General features: G+C 38.4%; 1 long non-coding RNA gene across 1 annotated transcript in view; it reads right to left on the bottom strand.

The window, feature by feature from the left end:
- The window catches only part of LOC137496970 (uncharacterized), a 45569-nt gene that overhangs the window by 19795 nt on the left and 7420 nt on the right, over positions 1 to 18354 (bottom strand). The window contains exon 2 of the long non-coding RNA XR_011017551.1: positions 16967 to 18101. This is a non-coding gene — a long non-coding RNA (uncharacterized lncRNA). The remainder of the gene's footprint in view (positions 1 to 16966; positions 18102 to 18354) is intronic.

Below are 18354 nucleotides of genomic sequence, written 5' to 3'. Positions count from 1 at the left end.
TTGTCATTCTCTTCTATCTCCTTTGTACATTTTTCCCAGGACATCTTTTTAGCCAATGCTATCATTTTCCTTGCTGCTCTGCTTAGTCCTTTCCATTTGCCTCTATTATGTTCCGTTCTGTTTCTGAACCGTTCTCTCCATGCATTATTCTTCTTCTTGACTGCATCTGCAATTCTCTCATTCCACCATGGAGTTTCTTTGTGTCTGACATTTGTTGATGTCCTTCCACAGGTTTCTTCTGCTGCTTTGACTACAGCCTGTTTGAACATTTTCCATTCTTCGTCAAAATTCTTCCTCTCATCTTTAATAATAATGTTATTTGTTTTACGTCCCACTAACTACTTTTTAAGGTCTTCGGAGACGCCGAGTTGCCGGAATTTAGTCCCGCAGGAGTTCTTTTACGTGCCAGTAAATCTACCGACACGGGGCTGTCGTATTTGAGCACCTTCAAATACCACCGGACTGAGCCAGGATCGAACCTGCCAAGTTGGGGTTAGAAGGCCAGCGCCTTAGCCGTCTGAGCCACTCAGCCCTGGCCCTCTCATCTTTAGGAAGTTGAGTATTAAACTTTTCTCTATATATCTCTTGGATTTCTCTATCTTTTAGTTTCCAGCATTTGATTTTTGCCTGTCTTTTCCCCCCAATATTTACCCCTTCTGAATTTCAACAATGTCCCCACCAATAGTCTGTGGTCACCATCAAGATTAATGCTTGGTATCACCTTCACATCTGTCAAGCAACTTCTGATTTCCTCAGTTATTATTATATAATCAATTATGGATTTCTGTTGTAAGTTCCAACTGTATCTGGTAAACTTGTGATTACCGAGCTTGATAGCTGCAGTCGCTTAAGTGCGGCCAGTATCCAGTATTCGGGAGATTGTAGGTTCGAACCCCACTGTCGGCAGCCCTGAAAATGGTTATCCGTGGTTTCCCATTTTCACACCAGGCAAATGCTGGGGCTGTACCTTAATTAAGGCCACGGCCGCTTCCTTCCCACTCCTAGCCCTTTCCTTTCCCATCGTCGCCGTAACACCTATCTTTATCGGTGCGAAGTAAAACAACCAGCAAAAAAAAACAACTTGTGATTATCTCTTTTCTTATACCGTCCATTACCATTGATCCATTTACCGCAGAATGCCGTATACCACCCTAATTTTTCCCCAAAAATATTGGTTCTAAATCTTCGGTGCGGGTTGTATTCAAGCCGTTCAGTCTCGTAAATATTTACTACGTTTACATGGAGTATTGAAATAGATTTGAATATGATGACCGTACTCAATATACCGTATGTAAACGGGCATTCAGGTCTCATCGTGTTTTATTTGTGTTCTATAAAACAAGATCGATTTTTTCCCAATAAGGTTACAGTGACATGTAAGGTCAAGAAATACGGTAAATCAAAGAATATGGGTAAATATAGAGTAAATATGAAAGCCGCTGCTGCGGATGCTTGATCGTCATTTGTTTCACAAGTGTTTCTGGCATGCTGGGTGCATGAATAGGTGATCTCGCGGGATACCCTACTTTGCGAAAGTTGAAACTCTTGGTTATGGAAGTCTACCCCGCTCACGTTCTGTCCCGTGAAAGTGCTGTCTTGATAGTAAGCGATGGATTCAAAACGGCATCAGCGGTCATTTACTGTGCGTGAGAAACTTAAAGTTGTAAGCGAAGCTGAAATATAAGGAAATCATGCTGTTGGCAGAAAGCACGTTATTGATGAATCGTGTATTCGTGATGGGCGGAAGAAGGAAAAACTTCTAAAAAGTAACATCAATCGCAGAGCGTTCCGTGGGCGGAACACAGTGTATCCGGAAATTGAAGAACAACTCCACAAATTTATGATAGAAAACGTGAGTTAGTATATGGTATTTCTAGTGAAATGTGTCAACTGAAAGCACAAGAGATCTCAAAAGAACTCAAAACACAGGGTTTTACTGGAAGCCATGGATGGATCCAAAACTTTTATCAGAGAAAGGGATTGTGCATTCCGAGTATATTTTACAAAGTCTCCCCGAGGCGTATGAAAAAAATTGACAGCCTTTCAGCGTCACATCATTCGTTTAAGGAAGCAGAATTCTTATTCGCTGTCGCAAATTGGGAATGTCTTCCAGACACCTGTCTATTTTGAAATGCCGTTGGAAAGTACAGTGGATACGAAGGGTTCTAAAAGTGTAACCATCAGAACAGGTGGTAAAGAAAAGCAACGATGCACGGTAATGTTGTGTGTATTAGTGGATGGAATCGAACTCCCTCCACACGTGGTTCTGAAAAGGAAAACACTTCCAAAAGGAAACTTGCTGTCCGGTGTTATTGTTAGAACACATGAGTCCGGCTGTATGGACAGCGTGTTAGTTGAGGACTGGGTGAAGTGTGTTTGGCAACGTCGCCCGGGAGCTTTGTTACAAAAACGAAACATGCTTGTGTTGGACAGTTACCCAGGACATACAACTGATGCCGTAAATGATATGATGACGAAAGGAAAAACCGATATTGCAATAATTCCAGGAGGACTCACTTCTATTCTACAGGTGTTGGATGTGTGCATGAACTGGCCTTTCATAACTGCAATGAAACAGTTGTACACCAAATGGATGCCTGATGTTGATCTCGCGCTAACACCAACCGGACGAGTGAAGAGGCCTGAAGTGGGACTAATATGCAGCTGGATCAAGACCGCATGGGTGCGCATTCCCAATAATCTAGTGTCCAAGAGCTATAAGAAATGTGGAATTTCAAATTCAGTGGACTTTAGTGAGGATGGCTATTTGTGGAAAGATGCCAACGACGAAAGTTCCTATGGTGAAACTTCAGATGATGACAGTGAATTGTGAATGATCTGAGTATTGGGCCGATTCTATTTAAGATTTTTTGTACCGGGCGAGTTAGCCGTGCGCGAAGAGGCGCGCGGCTGTGATCTTGCATCCGGGAGATAGTAGGTTCGAATCCCACTATCGGCAGCCCTGAAAATGGTTTTCCGTGGTTTCCCATTTTCACACCAGGCAAATGCTGGGGCTGTACCTTAATTAAGGCCACGGCCGCTTCCTTCCAACTCCTAGGCCATTCCTATCCCATCGGCGCCATAAGACCTATCTGTGTCGGCGCGACGTAAAGCCCCTAGCAAAAAAAGATTTTTGTAAAGATTTTATTAATTGTAAGCCACCTGAATTTATATTTGTGGTATATTCGAAGAAGATTAAATAGGTATGTTATATGATTTTTTATTTTTTCTGTATTTTGCCATCTCAAATTTAGGGTATGGGTCTTATTCGGAATTATATAGTATTTCTCAGACACATATCTAATAACATCTCCTCTTCATCATTCTGTGATCTTTTCCGTGGCTTCCTATAACTGTTTCATATCCTCCTCTATCATTCCCAACTCTAGCATTGAAGTCTCGTATAGTCTCCTATAATCACAGACTTGTTCGATGTTACAGCATCCTCCAGTTTAGTGATGAACTCTTCCTTTTCATCTATTTCACAACCTATTTGAGGAGCATAAACCTGGATTTTGTCAAGGATATTTCCTTCCATCGTCAACTGAACTTTAATTATTCTGTTACAAACATAACCCACATTGAGTACTTTGTTGGCCAGTTCTTTAGCCACTATTATTGCAACACCAATTTTTCTTTTGTCTCTTCCTGACCAACACATTTTATATCCCCTCTCCAGCACCATATTACCACTCAATGTTTTTTCTTATTTCCCTTAGTCCCATTATCGTTATGTTTCTTTCCATCATTATTCATGTGATTTCTTGAATTCCTGCATCCTCTTCTAAGGATGCTATGTTAATAGTCCCAATTCTTTTATTTTTCTGTGAATAGATTTGTCTATCATCAGAGCCATTTTGGCCGTCATACCTGACATATCTGCACAAAGGCTTTGTCACTTTTGGTATTGGTTTTACATTTGATCCGAGGCTCGCTTGATTGCTGAAAGCGATGTTAATACACTACCACTGGCTTGCTAGGCCTATCATGGATCTTTGCGTTAATATTTTGTTATGGACTAGCTGGTCAGTGCCTGACATGCATTGCCTCATGTCAGTAAGGTTTATGGTTTACCCGCCAATACTCGGGAGGCTGACTGCAGTGGTTACCCACTGGGCGATGGAGTCACCACATCCCTACGCCAGAATCTTTACTACAACCCCTAAATGCCCTTTTAACCATGGGCAAGTATGTGTACCCTTTATTTAGAACCCCATTTACGTGATTACTTCAATGAAGATCTTTCCTTATATTAAAACGTATGTACTTACAATGATCCTCAGAAGGAACCTTCTCCCCATCAATGCAGTAATTAAAACTGGGAGAAATTTTCCTATTTGGAGCCTCGTAACCTGACTTTTAAGCCGTTTATCATCATACCATTGCCTACTGTCTATCACACAAAATTATCATGGTCATTTTGCAGTTGCTCACAATCTTGTAAGTTATTTATTACTAGGGCCCGGATTTATATGCACTAAAAAACCTGAAAATATGCATGCAAATATGCACTAAAAAGTTACAATATATGCACGGAAAATAAGGAAATATGCTCTTAAAAACATGCAATTTTATTCACTTACCTATTTACAGGTATCATTTATTGCAAAAAGAAGCATCACAATAGGTAACTAGTAGTCTTTCAATGTTTTCTGGAGACAAACTATGTCTGTTGTCCGTCAAAATGAGTTTATAGGCTGAAAATGATCGTTCTACATCAACTGACGTAATTGGACAGTACTTATACATGGGCACCAACGTTTCGGAGCATACATCTGGCAAGGATACCCTAGTTCCACTCAAGTATTGACTAATTAACTTAATCTTCTTCAGTCCTGGGTTCGAATTCAACACCTTTTCTAACTTGCATTTAATCTTCTCTCCAATTTCGCCTGGAGCGTAATTCAACGAAGATGCAGCTTTTTCAACGAGATCAAGTGATTCATGGAGGGGAGTACCAAAAGATTCTAAGCTCTCAATGGCTTTTGGAAGTTCAGAAAAATGTGCATGAATGAAATTCACATCTTGATAAACAGTAGCGGTTTCAAACACACCTTTTGCATCACGGACACACGCAATATGTTCATCTTCAAGTTTTGTAACCACTTCTTTCACTTCATTAAAATGTTCCTGATAAAATGATACTGCAGATAACCATGTCCCCCACCTAGTCAGGACAGGTTCAGGTGGCAAAGGAACTTCAGGTAGACAATCTTTGTAGAGCTGGACACGAGCTGGTGCTTTCAGAAACAGTTTCTTCCCACATCCAATTAAACTGTTAACAGCTGGAAACTGTGCGCGTATTTCTTCTGCAATGCGGTGTAATCCGTGCGCTAAACAGGTTACGTGTATGAGTTTAGGATAAAATACTTGGAGGGCCTTTGCTGCTTTCAACATATACGAAGCTGCATCTGTGAGTAGTACAAGCACTTTACAACAATTAGTCTCAATTTCAGATGGCCACAATAGTCGCAGAGAATCATTTACAAATCTTGCTATTGTGCTATGGTTGGTTTTCTCTAGTACTTTACAAGCAAGAAGATGTGGCTTACCGGGTTCGTCTGGATGTAATTTACCAACCACGAAATTTGCTATGTAACGGCCACACGAATCCGTTGTCTCATCCACCGATATCCAGACACAGTTCCTTCCGATATCAGAACGAATCAATTCCAGGGTAGATTCATATAGCGGAGGTAGGTAATTTTTCCTAAGAGTTGATTCATCTGGTATTTTTTGATTTACGCAATATTTCTCGAGAAATGATCGCAGAACTGGATTGTTTAATTTATTCCATGGAATGTTGCTGCATACAAAAGCCCGACAAAGATCATTTGAAAATGTATTAAGACTACAGGACTTGGGCTTTACCTGTGTAAAAAGTAGTTGTTGTGGTGTGCTGCTCTTCCCCTCCTTTGCTTTAATATGTGCAGTTGTTTTTGAATGCTGTTCAAGCTGAAATTTCTTTTCACATTTCACTTCCTTTGAGCAAACTTGACAGTACACGATGACACCATCTGTTGAATAGTCCCTATTACCCGACACCCACTGATTTAGTAAATCTCTTCTGCTGCTCTTTTCCTTAGGCATTTTTTAAAAACTAACACTTTTAGAAATGAGATGCAGGGCACTAAAATGGAACGTAACTAGTGAACTGAAGATACTTCTCTCCTGACCAAGTGCCCAGCCCCCTGAGATTATTATCTGCTGTGGTAGAGAAAGGAATTCAGGGAAGTCCAGCCTGCCTACCCACACCTAAGCTATCTGTTGCCATTTTCAGTTGTGAAAGTAAAGTGCCGTTACACAGACAGTCGAAAATACCAACTAGCGAGGGATGCACATAAAATAGGCAACTAGCTAGGGATGTACAAAACAGATTTATTTAGTAGTTCTTATCCTTAAATTCAGACATTATATACCGGAATATGCTGTTACGTCTAGAATATGCACTAACCCTCAAAATATGTCAAAATATGCAATTGCATATGCGCATATGCATTTTTAAAAAATCCGGGCCCTATTTATTACTGTAGACAAAACAACAGCATCCTCATAAAGCCTTGTCTCTGATTATATATATATTTTTACAATTAGTTTTACGTCACACCGACACAGATAGGTCTGATGGTAATGATGAGATGGGAAAAGCTTAGGAGTGGGAAGGAAGCAGCTGTGGCCTTATTTAAGGTATAGACCCAGTATTTGCCTGATTTGAAAATGGGAAACCACGAAAATACATCTTCAGAGCTGCCGACAGTGGGGCTCAAATCCACTATCTCCTGGATGCAAGATCACAGCTGCACACCCCTAATGCATGGCCAACTCGCCCGCTTATTGCACTTTTTAACTCGTATATTTTATACATATATACATATATATAAGAAGACATAAAGGTCCAATAATACTGCCTTGAGGAATTCCCCTGTTAATTGTTACTGGGGCAGATAAAGCTTTGCCTACTCTAATTCTGCGAGTTCTATTTTCTAGAAAAATAGCCACCCATTCAGTCACTCTTTTGTCTATCTTAGTGGTCATCAGTAGTGTGTATCAGTGGGAAACGATACATCTTCATTGCAAACCACTAAGGCGGGCTTGGCACAGGGTGGAGTATTGTTGTCTCTTCTGTTCTCATTGTACATAAACGACTTATGTGAGATGTTGACCAACTGTAAATATCACCTATGCAGATAAAATCCAATTATCCATTCACACAAAGCCTAATGACTTAAACAAGTCAATCACTAAGTTAAACGAAGACCTAGCAAATGTTAAAGAGTGAACTAGCAGACATGGTGAAAGTGAACCCATCAAAATCACAGGTCATAATAATTGGTACTTATAAATCACATGTTAAAATACAAAACACATCTATACCCACTGGAATCCCAAAAACATTGTGATCGTGTAAAGAACCTTGGAGTAATGTTCAATAAATATTTAAGTTGGTCGGAACAATGTCACAAAGATTCGTCAAAGATCCCCAAAAGGAACCTATTCATTACATTCTGCCAAAAAGGATGAGAGACTTCCTTCTAAGAAACAGAAGGAAACTATAGTTCAGAGTCTAATATTCCCAGTATTTGACTTCAGAGATGTAGTTTATGATAGTATGAGCAAAACACTTTCATATCAACTACAGCGAGCTTACAATGCTTGTGCTCAATTCATATTAAATAACCCAGTCTAAACACATATTAGCACTTTCCTCTCTCAGCTGTCATGGGTAAGATTGACCAAACAACATAAATAGCACGCTGTTTTCCTTCTCCACAGTGTACTGCAAACAAGCAAAATGGACTTTAAATACGGTACCTGTCCCCTTCTGATAGAGCTCCCTTAAGGTCATCCACACGAGTCCTCTTGTCCATTCCCATTAATCATAGTAACTCGTACAACAACTCATTTATATCTCTACCATACGTTCCTGGAATTCAGTCCCAGCTGAAATTAGTGGCAAAGGAAATCCAAGGCTATTTAAAAGGAAGTGCTTAATGTGGAACTCATATCTGTAGAAAGTAGATCTCACTAACATAATAAAAACCTAATATTTAGTTATTAGTTATCAGCACTGGCAAAAGGACTCGTGGTGCTCCTCTGAAGCGATATGAAGACCAACTTAAGCAGACCATGAGAAAAGTAGATATAAACCCAAATACTTGGCATACTCTCACATTGGATCGCCCTTGCTGGCATTCTACCATCTCAGCTGCAGTTGCACAGTTTGAGCAGGAACGTCAAAGACAGGAAGAGGAAACTCACCAGAGAAAGAAACTACATCAAACACTGCCACGTTCCCCACCTTCCATTGGATACAATATGTTTGGCTGCATGTTTTATGCAAGAATTGTTCTGATAAGCCATCAGATCCACCTTCATTGTGTAGACTAAGGGTTACAGAACTGCAGGCGAGAAACTGCCAACGACAACGACAACATGTATACTACGAAGACAGGTCAAAAAGAGTCTGCAATTCTGCTCTGATTGTCTTAGGTTGGCTATATGGCGTTGTGTGTTCACTAGCCACTAGGTGACACCATTGTCTACATCTGTGGTAGGTTTCAGCGTTATCAGATCAGTACAGCTTGCGCTGTTGCGACGTAAAAATGACCGCAGCACACTCTGTTTGCATCAAGAAAGAACAGTGTTCCGTCATAAGTATTTTGTGATCTGAGGATGTACCAGGAGTGGAAGTTCATAGAACAGTCACTCATCTGTTATTCAGGATCATATCACACACTGGTTCAATATTGGCTTGAGTTATGTCTGCAGATGGACGCCCGTATCTTTCTTCATCCTTCACGCTTCTGCAATCCCTCTTGAACTCTTCATTCCACTGGTAATCACTTCGCTGTAGCAAAACATTGTTCCTGTATTGTGCTGAATGTCTTCTATAATTTTCTGCTCCTGGTACATCCTCAGACCACAGAAAAAAAAATTACGGAATGCTGCTCTTCCATGGTGCAAATAGAGTGTGGTGCAGCCGTCTACACCATCCAACAGCTGGTGAGCATACAATGCCTTAGAGCCAACCTGAAGATGATTAGAGCAAAATTGCAGGTATTTACTGACTTTCCTATGCATTTACATTATTCTATAAAGTGAATAATGGTGTTGCATGTTATAGTTTGGCATAATAGCAGGCTTCATAGTCTGAGCCTTGCCATGTAAGAAAGGCAATAAACTAAACTACAAAAGAGAATAGGGACAAGTTCGGGCAGGTCAGGTACATATACCAAGAAGAGTGCACTAGATTGGAGTTGGCAGCTAGTAGATGAGTGGAAGACTGAGAGACAAGATGGTTGAAAAGGGTAAAGAGAGGAGAAGACTCAAACAAAGCTGGTGGGATGAGAGGAAACGATGGAGAATCTTATGTGCTATATTGTACCCTTCAAGTTTGGCTCATAATAAGCATTTTTATTACGTGTTCTTAAAGTCCGACTCGTTGGCTGAATGGTCAGTGTACTGGCCTTCAGTTCAGAGGGTCCTGGGTTTGATTCCCAGCTGGGTCGGGGATTTTAATCTCTTCTGATTAATTCTTCTGGCTTGGGGACTGGATATTTGGATATTTGTGTCCATCCCAACACTCTCTTCTTGATGTTCACACTACACACTACACTACCAACCACCACAGAAACACTCAATTGTAATTTCATCCCTCCCTATAGGGTTGGAGGCAGGAAGGTCATCCAGCCGTAAAACAGAGCTAAATCCACATGTGCGACGCAGTTCGCACCCGCGACCCCACATGTGTGGGAAATGCGGTAGCAAAAGAAGAAGAATATTATGCGTTCTTAATGGCTAACAACATTATTTCATTGGGAGTGCAGTGTGATGTTTTATTTGTGAATGGGTGTGTTCTCATTGAGAGAGGTGGTTTGACCAGTTTTGGGGAGTGTGCAGACTATTGATTATTCCAGCCTGACGATCAATAAACATATGGTAGTCACGTGACCAGCCAGGAATTTTTCAAGGTTGCTTCTGCATGTACTTGCGCATGTCAAAACTCAATCGGAGCCCAGTAATTTCTGGAAAGAATTACAGCCTATCACAGAACATCAAGACAAACAATTATGTGTGTCAGGAATGTGCCACACCTCCACAGCCGAGGGTATATAAGCTCGCGAAAAATGCATACAATCTCTCTTTAATTGTGATTCTGTATTGCTGCAGATTTTTGTGAGCTTCAAGTTAAGTGTGTTCATCAAGCTATTTATTCGACGTGGTCATACTTGATAAACTTTATAAAGCTGTTTGTGTCAGTTTCAGCCACCATCAGAACTTCAAGAAAGAAGAGGACCTCTACAATTCACAATAACCATCTACGCCTATCTTCAAGAGGAGCAAATAATTCACCTAGGAAAATGGACTTTGCTGTCATCATGTTGTGCTAAATGTAGGCACATTCTAACATGAGGGAGAAAGCGACCAGCACCACCTGCAACATGTGAGCAGATTCAGCCACTTGGAAAGAGACCGTGTCTTATCACAAATTTAAGTAAATTTTGCAATATTATTACTGTCCATCTATGTAGAAGTAGTATGTGCCTCTTCATTTCTATTAGTATTTATATCAGATCAGCGCAATTTTTCAATATTTTCATACTTCATTCTACTGGTGTCGTTAGTGTTGTTACATTGAGCGTGAATGTTATTTGGATTCTTTTAGTGTAGTTTGCTGTTCAAACATAATGTTTAAAAGTAATGGACCTCTTGGATAAAATATAATTTAATTAAACAATTCTACATTTATGAACTCGTGTGGGACAAATTTACGTTGTGTCTTATATGACGTACTTCGGTGTGCAGTTCATCTTATGCATTACTGTGGATTTATGCAGGATAGTGTCATCGAATTCAGTGTTAAATTCAGATTTGTGTTAGGACTATAAATCACCACTAATAATAATAATAATAATAATAATAATAATAATAATAATAATAATAATAATAATAATAATAATAATTTTTGCATCCGGGAGATAGTAGGTTCGAATCCCACTATCGGCAGCCCTGAAAATGGTTTTCCGTGGTTTCCCATTTTCACACCAGGCAAATGCTGGGGCTGTACCTTAATTAAGGCCACGGCCGCTTCCTTCCAACTCCTAGGCCTTTCCTATCCCATCGTCGCCATAAGACCTATCTGTGTCTGTGCGACGTAAAGCCCCTAGCAAAAAAAAAAATAATAATTTTTAAGGCCCAGTTGAAATAAAGTGATAAATAATATTTGCTGTTCTTGCGAGATATTTAATGTGTGCTCTGTTGAGGAATTGCAGTATGAGCCTGGAATATGGTGACCCTGTGGGATTAATTTGTGGATTTTTTGGAGAAGCATGTGTATTGGGTTACAATGCATTCTGCAAATTTTGAGCACGTGTTATTTGATATTGATGACATTTGGCAATAATAACAATTTAACGTGACTCATTGACCATGTGTCAGGTGACATTGACGTTTAACCTTAATGATGTGCATGATAATTGTTGACCAGTTCTCCTATATGGATGTGAATGCTGGACTCTGATTCCAGTTATAGAAAAACGTATTGATGCCTTTGAAATGTACCTGTATCTCAGTCTCTTGCGGATATCTTGGGTAATGAAAATCTCAAATGTTCAGGACCTTAGTCAGATGAAAAAGCAAAAAGAACTACTGCTGACCATAAAACAGAGGAAACAGAATACCTAGGACATATCATGAGAGGTGAAGTATATCAGTTATTACAGCTTATTATCGAAGGAAAGATACAGGGGAAGAGATCTGCTGGGAAAAGATGAAATTCGTGGCTGAAAGTCTTTCAAACATGGCACTGCCATACTACTGAAGTGGCATTCCATTCTGTGCTGTCAAGATCAGAGCTAGTTCCATTGATTGCCAACCCCAGCTTGGAGACAGCATCTTAAGATGAAGAGGAAGTTCTTCTGAGTATTATATTGCTGAATTTGTATGTGATCGACATTGTATTAATCCTGCTATTTTCTTTTAAAAGTGATTGTCAATATTCAATCACATGTAACTGACTGTCGGATGTAACAATTTACCAAATACTGTCATCTGACTATTCCATTGATAGGATTATGATAAAAATCATAACCTAAAATTAAATTCTAGAATTCATTTTTAAATAATATAGGTAAAATTCTTGTATCACATGTGTGAATATGGAGTGAATGCAGTAGTTAGGTATATTTTTTCTTGTGATTTATTCAAATGTGGTTTTAACCTAACGACGTGTTCACCATGGTGGGCTCAGGTTATTCCGGCGTTGTTTGTGCTGGTTTATTTTGTAGAAATTAATTATGTTTACTGAATTTTATAGTGTATTTAAGTAAAGTTCTACATTGATGTGCTGTTAAAAATGAATAGGCCCGATCCATTTCAACCTCGCATAAACAAATTTTATCTTTTCTTTTTAAATATTGTAAAATTTTCCATTGTGTTGTGTAACGTTAATTTATAAATGTCACAAATTAATTTCAATCACATTTTGCAGGATTTTCATGGAAAGAATGCTTTTTTAAGGTCATAATTACACTTGTGAAGTTTTAAATCAACATAATTGTTTGAAATTACATTAATTAAAATATTCTTGAGAATGTAATTTATTCAAATTTTTGTTGGGAAATTTTTCAATATCAGTGGAATCTATCCATAATTAAGATGAAATTATGATGTGTATATTTCAGCATTATCTTGAGATATTCACAACACTATTATCATTCAAAGATTTTTTCACTAAGAGAAATGTTCTATTTTCCTGAGTTGAAATTATGCTATCGCAATAGCCAGTTTCTATTAAGTTCACTGTTCAAAGAAGTTAAGATGAGGTTCACCCTCAACAATTTTGTTTTCTTCAAGCCAGATGGAGGCTAATTTTAAAATTTATTTACATTTCAGTGTAATTCATGCTTCAATGTGGAAGGACAAGAGAGTCAGAATTGTATAAAACTGTCTTATGAGAAGAAAATGCATAACAACCTCAAGTTTTTGTTTGTAAAATTTTGTTAAATTTTTGTTTAAAGGTGTGCTATTAGCAATAAATATCAAACCTTATTTTTAAATTGTTTGTTTTTCCATTGTCGTCAGTCCTTGTCCTATTAACTGCCCTTAAAAATTAGTGACACCAGTTAACGAACGGTTCACCTCTAGGACTCTCGCTCACCAGCTGAGACTACGCAGGAAATAGGGGGCAATATACACCCTCCCAATGGCACGAAAGTATGCTAAATGATGATGAATACAAAGTTTGTTAATAATGAAGCCATACTTGAATCTTTGAATATAAAGGAAGCAATCAAAATTTACATCACAAAAAAGCTGATGTAACCAACCTAAATGACCATAAATACTTTAAAAATTGCCCCCTCTTTGCTCTACCTACATAACATTTGGGCAACATTTACTCTTGAAATTAACGCTTAACAGCCTTTAGAGTGTGGTTTATCATAATATTAACATCTAACAGATACTCCCTATTTCAATTCCATACTTTATTTACCTAAAATCATTAACTTGCATTCATCCATATTACATAAAATACATAATAACCTTCTCTTCCCTTCCAGTGATGAAGGGAGGTTCCAGAATGCTACACTTGCTCCACCCCTATTTCCCCATCCTGACTCCACAGTACAGTATTTTAGATTATAACATCCAATAGGAAGAACCCACAATGTTCCACTCATTACTCCCCTGCTTCCCCTTGCCTCTCCGCCAACAGTATGCTATGCCCAAAACTTTCCATTTGCCTCTCCATGACCAGAGTCCTTAAACAGTGTTTGGTGACAACGGACTTAGCATCAGCAGTCTAGAGAATGTGTTAATACTTGTAAATTCATTATCTTGATTGATAAATTTCATTTTTTATTCTGTATTGATAGTCACCATAAGTCATAAATGAAAGAAACTTTCCACCTAATCAATACTATTTTATTGTCACATGTAGGACCGGTTTCGACCTCTCAAAAGGTCATCCTCGGCTATACTAGAATTGCATTTAACATATTATGCCTCATATTGAGAGCTAATGGCATACTCTAGAATTCAATTATTTTAAAGTGGTTATACCCATGCTGAGAATTCAATATTATACAATTACAAAAATTAATTGCTCTTATTACACTCAATGTACATATGTAAGAAACTAATATGAGTTCGTCTTTTCTTTATTGTGATGAGTATGTCGGAGTATTTTTAACATAGGTATTTGCCTAGTCAGTTTAATTGATCTCCAATCTTTTGAGTATTTAGTCCTGTATGAAATGAACTTAGTTGAACAATTGTAAAATAATCAGTATTATAGTCGTTTTAACAATAATTTACTTTAAATGTAGAGATATACAGGTTGATAGTTCAATAAAACAAATGACTAGCCAAAATAAAAAATTAGTAAATATAATTTAATGTGCTTGACTGCACTGTTGATTATCTAATGTAATAGTGTTTCTTGCGTTGTACAGTTCGTGTTATATTAGAGTAATAAGAAGTTAGCACATAAACAAACAATTAAACACATTAAAACGATAAAAATCACAATACAATACAAATGTTGTTTGCAAGTTTTAAGCTTAAATTAATGTAATCATTGCTAATATGTATTGAATATTACTCAACCACTTTCCAATTTAGTATGTATAACTTTTGGATAATCTATTTGTTCTAGAAATTGTTCACTTTTTGAATCCAAGGTCGTTAATGGTGGCTCTTTCCTTTCTTATGATGGTTAATATCTGCAAGTCGAAATGATTGAATTAGAAATTCTGATTGAAATAAAAGTTGAATACTAGTGTGAGTTCTATGAAAATTTACTTACTGCTGTGGGGTGGTTGAGATGTTTGCTGTTTGGCTGTCTGTCGCGTATTGTACCTTGTACTTCTGATAATGTTGTCGGCTGTTGAGGAGGGGTTGGAGGGGTGTGTGGGGGAAGCCTTGTTGTGTGTATGGGCAGAGCCGGGCGTGTCCGCTGTCTGCGCTATGGCTTGCATATGACGCTGTTTGTTAACTAATTTGATGTAATCATTCTTTACAATTGGGATAATTTTATTAAATAAAATGTTGGTTTTCTCAGTTCATTGATATTATAATTGGAATTAGTATATTGATCAAATGTTATGTATAACTCCTCGTATATATTAAGCAAAGGGCCTTTCGGATTTGTATTTAATATTTTCAAATCATTATCTATATCTGTAAAATTATGTTTGTAATCATGCATATGCTGTCCTATTGCAGAGAAATGATTATACTTAATAGCGTTGACATGTTCATGTCTGTCATCTGAAGTTTACATCCAACACAAATTGCAGTGATTTTAATGTTTTAATGTGTTTAAGTGTTTTGCTACCGAGCTCGATAGCTGCAGTCGCTTAAGTGCGGCCAGTATCCAGTATTCGGGAGATCGTGGGTTCGAACCCCACTGTCGGCAGCCCTGAAGATGGTTTTACGTGGTTTCCCATTTTCACACCAGGCAAATGCTGGGGCTGTACCTTAATTAAGGCCACGGCCGCTTCCTTCCCACTCCTAGCCCTTCCTGCCCCATCGTCGCCATAAGACCTATCTGTGTCGGTGCGACGTAAAGCAAATAATAACATAACAAGAGATTTGCTTATGAGCTATTTCACATAATTCTAACATAATACGCATTGCAAAAACGCAAGAACTACTATTATCTGCCGCTTTAGACAGTCAACATTTTAATTAAGTTAAACCATGTCCACTAATTTGTATTGTGACTTTTATCGTTTTAATGTGTTTAATTGTTTGTTTATGTGCTAACTTCTTATTATTCTAATATAACACAAACAGTACAATGCAAGAAACACTATTACCTGCCGCATTAGACAATCAACAGTGCAGTAAAGCACGTTAAAGTATATTTACTAATTTTTTATTTTGGCTAGTCATTTGTTTTATTGAACTATCAACATGTATATCTCTACATTTAGAGTAAATTATTGTTAAAACGACTATAATACTGATTATTTTACAATTGTTCAACTAAGTTCATTTCATACAGGACTAAATACTCAAAAGATTGGAGATCAATTAAACTGACTAGGCAAATGCCTATGTTAAAAATACTCCGACATACTCATCACATTAAAGAAAAGACGAACTCATATTAGTTTCTTACATATGTACATTGAGTGTAATAAGAGCAATTAATTTTTGTAATTGTATAATATTGAATTCTCAGCATGGGTATAACCACTTTAAAATCATTGAATTCTAGAGTATGTCATTAGCTCTCAATATGACGCATAATATGTAAATGCAATTCTAGTGTAGCTGAGGATGACCTTTTGAGAGGTCGAAACCGGTCCTACATGTGACAATAAAATAGTATTGATTAGGTGGAACTTATCTTTCGTTTGTGACTTATAAATTCATTATCTGTTATTACTTGTCCATATTATCACCTAACTCTCTATCATTGACAAGTTTAAGCAACGTAAACAATATTGTACATATATATGGATCTTTTAAGTGATTTGATAGAATTTGTAGAATGAAACATATCATTCTTTGTATAATAGTGTGTATTTTTACAGGTTTGTTTACAGTGCATAATTTATATTGAAATTGTTGTGTGTTTGAAATGAAAAGGCGTATGGCTTTTAGTGCCGGGAGTGCCCAAGGAGAAGTTCGGCTCGCTAGATGCAGGTCTTTTGATTAGACGCCCGGAGGCGACCTGTGCATTGTGATGAGGATGAAATGATGATGAAGACGACACATACACCCAGCCCCCGTGCCAGCGAAATTAACCAATTAAGGTTAAATACCCAACGCTGCCGGGAATCGAACCCAGGACGTGAGTGACCAAAGGCCAGCACGCTAACCATTTAGCCATGGAGCCGGACAGTGTGGAAAGTTTTTATGTTACATGAATACAGATATCAAACTGAATAAGGAAATATGATTATGAGTCTTAGCTGTAGGGACAAATGTAATGTGGCATTCGACTGCTCACCTGGTTTCCCCGCCTTCACCTTGGCGACTTCATTATCGAGTCCTGCTTGTGATAAGCTCCCTCACTGTAAACAAGATTTGTTTTAAGACCGTTTGCCTTCATGTTCCCCACTGCATTCCCAGCAACATTCTGAAGAGCGTCCTTTTGAAATTTGTCTCCTGCACTGGAAAGTGGATTTTCACCGGGATAACTTTCTGCTGCGCAATATTCACACCATCTTTGACCAAGCCATCTTGTTCAGCAATATGAGCTATCTGCTGTTGAATGATACTTGGAATGTTCTTGACTGGGAACCTCTGTTCTGGAATTTTAACTTTGTCTGGGATAACTGTTTTGTGACATATTTGGATTTTCTTCGGCTGGGAATCTCTGTTCTGGATTTTTAGGTCTTCCTGGGGTAACTTCATTTTGTAAGATACTAGGTTTGTCTTCGACTGCGAATCTCTGTTCAGGAATTTTAAGTTTTTCTGGGATAAATTCATTTTGTTGGATGTTTGAACTGGTCTTGGTTAGGACTGTCTGTTCAGGAAGTTTAATTGTATCTGTGGTAACAACTTTTATCTGGTCAATATTTGGATTGTTCATGGCTGGAACATTAGCTTTCTCTGGACAACAATTTTCTGCTGACTATCCTTGGCCAGGACTACTTGTTCAGGAACACCGACTTCCTTTGCACCATCGCCGCCAACGACTTTGTTAACTTGTTCTACTGTGAGGTTCTTAGTCCTTTCTATCTCCTTCTTGTGCTCTTGCAGCGCTTGAAAAATCTGTTTCTGCTCTTGAAGATATTTTATTTGTTGCTCTTCGTGCTCCTCGAGTTTACGCAGAAGTTCAGTGTCTTTCTTCTCGGCATCATTTTCTGCCCTGTTCTTTGCTTCGGCCAACTCCTCATCCTCTTTGTGAATGGCGTCTTGGTCCACGAGCTTTGCCTCCTCCTTCTTCTCTGGCTCCGTAACCTGTTGGTCCAGTGCTGCATTCTTGGACTCGGCTGGCTCCACTAGTTCCTTTGACTCCACCTGTGCCACTGGATCCTTCGCACCCGCTTTACGAACATCTTCAGGCTCGACCGGTACTGGAGGCTCTTGCTTTGCTTCTGCGGTTGCTGATAACTCCGCTTCATCATCTTTGATTTTAACTGTAAGCAAAAAGGACACTTTATCAGAAGAGAATTGAGCTGGCAGACTTGAGAGGTTCAACAACTTAAATACATTTTAAAAATAACCAAAACATTATATCTTATGGCAGGGCTCGAGAAATCCCAGGTGCTCACACGTCATGGTGCCGGAAAGAAATGTATAGGCAGCTAACATTTTCAAATTGTAACTGCTAAACTCCATTCTGAAGAAAAACAATATTTTTGGAATGTATTTCTACTCTGAAAATAGCAA

This window comes from Anabrus simplex, chromosome 1, assembly GCF_040414725.1.
Source record: "Anabrus simplex isolate iqAnaSimp1 chromosome 1, ASM4041472v1, whole genome shotgun sequence".
In the NCBI taxonomy this organism is placed as follows: domain Eukaryota; kingdom Metazoa; phylum Arthropoda; class Insecta; order Orthoptera; family Tettigoniidae; genus Anabrus; species Anabrus simplex.
The sequence above is the reverse complement of the archived record's forward strand: the minus strand, read 5'-3'. Positions and strand labels throughout refer to the sequence as shown.